Source organism: Mirounga angustirostris, unplaced genomic scaffold (assembly GCF_029215605.1).
Source record: "Mirounga angustirostris isolate CCGP_5_RB_7025 unplaced genomic scaffold, mMirAng1.0.hap1 SCAF_16, whole genome shotgun sequence".
Taxonomy (NCBI): domain Eukaryota; kingdom Metazoa; phylum Chordata; class Mammalia; order Carnivora; family Phocidae; genus Mirounga; species Mirounga angustirostris.
In genome coordinates, this window is record NW_026991724.1 from 3,107,641 (window position 1) to 3,114,018 (window position 6,378).

The following is a 6,378-nucleotide window of genomic DNA, read 5'->3' on the forward strand; positions in this document are numbered from 1 at the left end:
GTAAGTCCTCCAATTTTATCCTTGTTTCCCAAACGTGTTTTTGTTATCTTAAGGTCTTTCCATTTCCGTGTTAATTTTCAAGTCGGCTTCTAAGGTTTTCTGGTTGTTGTTAAAGCCTGTTGAGATTTTATTAAGATTACATGAAATCTGTAGATGAATTTGGGGAAGGCTGACATCTTAGAAACAGTGAATCCCTGAGCCATAAACGTTATGTAGCACGCTTTTTCAAACCGCAATACTTTATGTTTAACTTACCCCTAACTAGGTTATGGTTTTGATATTATTTTACATGGTGCTTTTAAATTTTTATTTTCCAATTATCAACTATAGAAACACAACTGAATTTCTTATAAAGTGGCCCAGAATATTGCTATCTTATTGCATTTACTTATTACTTCCAGTAGTATCATGGTAAGCTCCTTAGGATTCTCTATGTTTACAATCGTGCCGTTTATGAAGAAAGACATTTTCGTCCTTCTTTCCAGTTCTCTTTGCTTGCGGGGCCTTCTCACGCTGGCCGTGCCTGTTAAGCAGACAGCAGTGTGCGTGGTGCGGAGCGGGCACCTCTTCTTCGGCTCTAGGCTCAGGGACCCGGTCAGCCTGTGCTGCCCATTTATCTGCGAGCCTCTGTGGGGTTCAGGAAACCTTCCTCATTTGCAGTTTGCTGAGAGTTTTAATCGTGAATTGGTTTTGAATTCTTGCCAAGTGTTTTCTGGTTGTACTAAGACGACCATATGGTTTTTCTCCCTCATTCTGTTAGTGTGGGTGTTCTCGTGTGTTTGGCCGGCCCCGCTCGCCTGGGCTAAGTGCTGGAGCCTAGTACCCCGGGTACTGGGCACATCGCAGACACCACGGGACGGAGGGAGGCTGAGCTCCGCCCTGATGCATTCGCCTTGGAGCCCAGCCACCCGGGCGTCAGCCGAGTGCTCTCCTGCGTGCTAGGCGGGGAGCGTCCCCAGGGCACCTGGATCCACCTGGATGCTGTAAGCCACTTCCCATAGCAGCATCTGCGTGTCCGCAGGAGCGCCGCAGGGAAAGGTGCCCACGCAGGGCCGTGACCGAGGCGGTCCGTCAGCACAGCTTGACCACAGGAGCGTCAGACCCTGCCTGTCATCAGGGTCACTTAATCCCCAGAAAACATTCTAATCCACAGCGTCCTCCGCAGGATCGAGGACGGAAAGCGTGATTTATTGCTGCTTAAGTGCATCCTTTCATATTTCCAGACTGCCTTGGGGAGCAATTCCTCACAATGTCAGCAGCTGGCTCAGGAGAAGAGGAAAGGGGCAGTGCCAGGAGGAGGGAGAGGGGCAGTGCGGGCACCCTGGCCCCGGGGACCCTCGCCCGGGACTGCTGCTGACAACCCCAGGCCAGGCAGACGTCTGGCCCCAAAGGCCTTGGAAGGGGTCTCCAAGGGCCCTGGCGTGACCCGGGCTCCTGGGCCCACAGGAGGAGCCCGGGTCTTCCCCGCTTCCTGCCCGCCTGGGCCTGGCTGCTCCAGTTTTATTAGAACCAGTTGCACATGAGTTTCCTAGAAACAAAGGGGGCTGATCTCATCGGCCTGGCCCCGAGCAGAGGAAATGCTAGCACGAAAGCCTTCGCCTTGGGCCCAGAGCCTCTCCAGCACCACCTCCCTGAGTCCTCGCAGACAGCCGGGAGGCCGGTTCTCATGGGAGCCCCTGTAGAGCGGGGAAACCGAGGCACAGAGCGGGCCTCACAGCTGGAGTTGAGCTGGTGCTCCACAGGCCTGGCCCTTGTGAGGTGGCCGCTGGGGTTCTTGTCCCCGGTTCTGCCCTGGGGAAGTGAGGGCCCCGCAGATACTCCACCCTGCCACCCTCCTCCGCACCTCGGATGGAAGCAGTGACCAGGGAGAGCCAGGTCTTCATAGCGACTCTTCACCTTTCGAGGTGGGCACAGGCCCCTTGGGAAGGGTGAGCACCCACCAGCATGTGCCACACGCCAGGCACACGGCTGCCGGCTTCCCGGGCGTCCCCTTGTTTGGTCCCAGCAGCCATCCATGTGTTCAGGGCACAGCTGAGGACAGGGACGCACGCTGTCAGGGGCACAGGACTGAGGCTGCACGCTGCCGCGTGACCGCGGCCCCGGGACTTCCCGTGGGGCGCACACCGCCCCAGAACAGCACAGGGACAAAGACGCCACGCACATCACTTACGTGCCCGGCCCTGCTCCCGACCGCAAGCCCCATGAGGGCGGGAACTTCCACTGAGGGTGGTCCCCAGAGGCGGGAGCTGTGCCCCGCACGCAGCAGGACTCAAGAAATATCTGTTGAATGAGTGAATAACCATAGTTAGCATTCACAAAGCACTTGCTCGTGGGGGGGACGGTGCTCGTGACCCGCCTAGATAAACGCGCCTCCTCCTTACGACGCGGGGAGCCACCTGTCAGTAGGGATGCACGCTATCCTGGTGGGTGGGAGCTGGGCCGGGTCACCTGCAAGATGGGCTAGCTCACCTGTCTGCCTCCTGGGCTGGGGAGACAAGCAGCCGGGACTGGAGCCGCAGGGGCACGCGGGCATCCCCTCCCCAGGGGTCTTCACACAGGGTCTTGGTAAAGCATCGGGGTAGCTGGATTCTCACATGGTGCTGAAGGCTTCCAGAACTCGGATCCCAGGGAAGGGTGGCAGGGATCATGTGGTTAGTGGAGGAGCCAGGACCCGAGCCCAGAGTCGTGACCCCCTCCCTGTGTTACAATTCCAGGGCTTCCTGTTTCCCTGACCCTCCTGCCTGGATCCCAGACCAAAATCCTTCTTCTAAGTAGAGCAGGAAGTTGCATCCTCTGTCGCAGGGAACCAATATTTTCTAAGCTCCCTGGGACCCCAGGCCCCAGGTTAACCCGTGGTGATGCTGAGGAGGACACGGTCCCTGCCCTTGGGGAGCTCGAGACCTGGCTGCCTCCCCACAACGGGAGAGCTAGCTGCCACAGAGGGGGCAGGTCTGCTGGTGCCGTGGGGTTCCAACGGGGCTTCAGCACAGAGACATGACATCTGATGGACTTAGGACGGGGTTCATCGATCTGATCTCAGCATGGTTGACATCTAGGGCCAGATACCCCTTGTCACGGGGGCTGTCCTGTGCACCCGTCGCTGTGGAGCCGCACCCCTAGCTTTGACCAGTAGCCCCCAAACCGCCAATTTCTGACAACGAGCAATGTCTCCAGATAGTGCCGAACATCCCCTGGGAGTAAAATTATCCCTGGTGGGGAACCCCTGGCTTCGAGGAAGGAGAAGGAGTTTTTCCGGGTGAAAGAAACACCCTACATACAGGCAGGTTCGAGGTGGGGCTGAGAGGGAGTCTGCAGGGCAAGCTATGAAACTGGACAGAGAAGCTTCAGCTAGCCTGGGAGAGCCTTGCCTGTCTCGTGGGGAAATTTGGACTCGGTCCTGTAGGCAGCGGGGAGCCATGGAAGGTTATTAAGCAAGCAGTGACATGAAAAGGCTTACTGCTTAGAAAGATCACCATTAGTGTTGTGGAGGTGGGGAGAGTGGCTTAGAGGCTACTGCACTGATCCAAGCAAGAGAAGACACGCACACACACAAGTAGGAATGTCGCCAGGTGAGATCGGCAAAGTGCTGCAGGAGTTTGGGGGCAAGGGGATGCTGAAGACCGAGGAGTTCCAGCCAGTGGATGCTCCGTGTGGAGCCTTGAAGGGAGTGGCCAGGAGGGAGGGGGCATTCCTTGCTGCTGGAGAGGCATGTGATCAATGCAGCAGGGCTGCAAGTGAGCCTAGCCGCAGAGGAGGGCCCACCTTCCAGATGCCCAGCTGAAGGACGCAGGCACGGTTCTGGAGCCGCATGCCAGGGAAGGGCATGCTCACACATGGTTCAGGAGGGTGTGTTGGAGGACGGTGTGCAGGATGGACCGTGCTTACACATGCCCATCAGAGACCCCAGGATGAAGCTCCCCACCCCCCATGTTTTTACAGCTGTCTGACCCCAGAGGACTTTGCAGGTGCCCACAGAACAGGCCAAGGGCTGCCCTGCCCGAGGGCCACCCCATCAGCCAGAACAAGCCCAGCAACTTCTTAGAGTAGGTGTAAATCCCAAAAGGAAAAACCTGATTTCATGTGGCCAATTGTGGGACCATGGATGAATCCAGGTGACACGGAAGCGGAGTCTGGGGGCATCTGCAGCCCCTTCCACTGTCGCTCCGCATCTATGTGCATCTTGCCCCAGGAGGGCTGGGAGGTCCCAGGGCACACACCCAAGAATGGGCTGGGGCCCCATTGCTGCACACCCCACATGCCTTGCGCTGTGCCTGGCACGGAAATGGTGCTCAGAGAATATGCATGATTCCAAGCTACGGCTTCGCCCATTAGACAAGTTCTGGAACTATTCCATAAACACACCTTTAAAAGACCAGCTCCTTCTGCTAAGCTATGCGAACAGTCAGCACCTTTTTATCCAAAGGTGAGAACTCTCAGCCTTTTTATCTGACCCCCGGAGACTCAGCAGGGCCTGAGGATTCGAGCAAAGGGCCCACACAGACAGTGGCAGAGAAGAGAGAACCCCTAGCCCTGCCTGACGGGGCAGGAGGAGGAGCTCCATCCCCCAGGCCGGGTCGTTTCCAGCTGTGATGCCCCAGGAGCTGTCCCAGGACTGACCTGCACACAAGCAGATGTTGTGGGTTGAACCTCTGCCGCTCTTTCCTCCCACGTATCTGTCTGCTCTGATGGGTAATGTTTCCTGATGGCGACATGCATGGTGGGTGGCGCCACGGAGCTGTCCCTGCAGCCAGGCTCAGCTAAGCAATGGGTCTCCCTTCAGCCCCGCAGCCTGGCGCACGGGGGGCTTCCTCCGCAGGACCAGGCGCCAGCCCCTCGGGCTCTCAGATGCATGGAAGTATTTGATATATCCCCATTTTACAGGTTGCTGTCTCATCCAAGGTCACATAGCTGATAAGCAGCAAGCTGGCCACAACTTCCTTCAACTAGGAAAGCACACAGACTCTCAGTATCTGTACCCACAAGTACTTGCTGAGCGGACAAGTACACGAATAGAGCATAAGGATCCCAGTGCCTGGGGTGCTCCCCATCCTCACCGTCATTATTACGAGGGCCCAGCTTTACGGGGCAAGGATGACAAACAGTGGGGCAGGGATGGCAGCCAGATGCCCCAGCAAGTGCTGTCTGCTCCATGCCAAGCTTTCATGTGCCGATGTGGTCCGCCCTGAGCCTGGTCACGAGGCGGAATCCCCTGGGCAGCACCCACTGCTCCCTCCTGGGGATCTGAGGCCTCCACCCTCCGGGGTCCCAGTCTCCTCCCATGCAGAGAGAGGAAGATTCCCCTGCCTGCAATAACCTGAAGGTCAAGGCAATGCAGAGATCAAGAGCATGGACTTGCGGGCGGTGGACGGGCCTTCACTGTGCACAGCCTGCTGGACAGGCTTCCTAATGTCCTCTTCCCTGTCAGGACAGTGGGGACAAGAACAGACCGACCTCATAGGGCCATCTTTTCCTTTCCCAAAGCCAGTGGTGCCCACGTTCAGCTCGAGGTCACAAATGCCAGGCCCGGGCAGAGCAGAGTTTCCATCAGAGCCGCGCAAGCCACTGTGGGTCCCACAGCTCACAGGGGCAATGGGGCCACCCACCTGCCAGGCATGCCTGGGGCAATGTCGCCCCAGGGTCACTGCTGCGGGCGCACTGGGCATCGCCATGCTCCGTAAGGTCTGGAGATTCGTCTACCCTCTTGCTTCTGTCAATTCTCCAGTCTTCTCTGTTGCTGGCTGTCTTCCGCTGTCTGAACATACCACCGCTGGCTTATCCACCCACTAGCGCGGGACACTGGGTTTCTTCCAGGGTGCGGCTATTACCGATAAAGGCACCATGGACGTTTTTGTACAGGTCTCTTGGGCACAGGTCCAGGAGGGGAACGACTGAATTCGTTTAGATCCCGCCGGCAATGTCCAAGAGCTCCATCCCCCTGCACCGTCGCCGACCCTTGATATTCTGGTGGGTGTGAGCTGGGTCCCACTGTGACTTCGTTTCGCTTTGCTCTGGTGAGTACTGATGCTTGGGAGGATTTCGTGTGCTTCCTGGCATTTCGTGTCTTCGTCACAGAAGGGCACTTCTGGGCTTTGGCACTGTGTTTAATCCAGTTGTTTTTTTCTTACTGATTTGTGGGAGTTTTTTATACATCCTAGATATGGGTCCTTTATCAGATATGTGTATTTGGAATATTTCCTCCCAGTCTGTGGCTCGTCTTTTCACTTTCTTAATGATGTCTTTTGGTAAACAGGAGTGTTTTATTTTGATGGAGTCCCTGGTACCAACTTTGTCTGTTACGGCAGCGTCTTTGGGTCCTGTCTTGGAACTCTGCCCGCTCCAAGGTCCTCAGAGCACCATAAATAAGCACTTGCTGGTGCC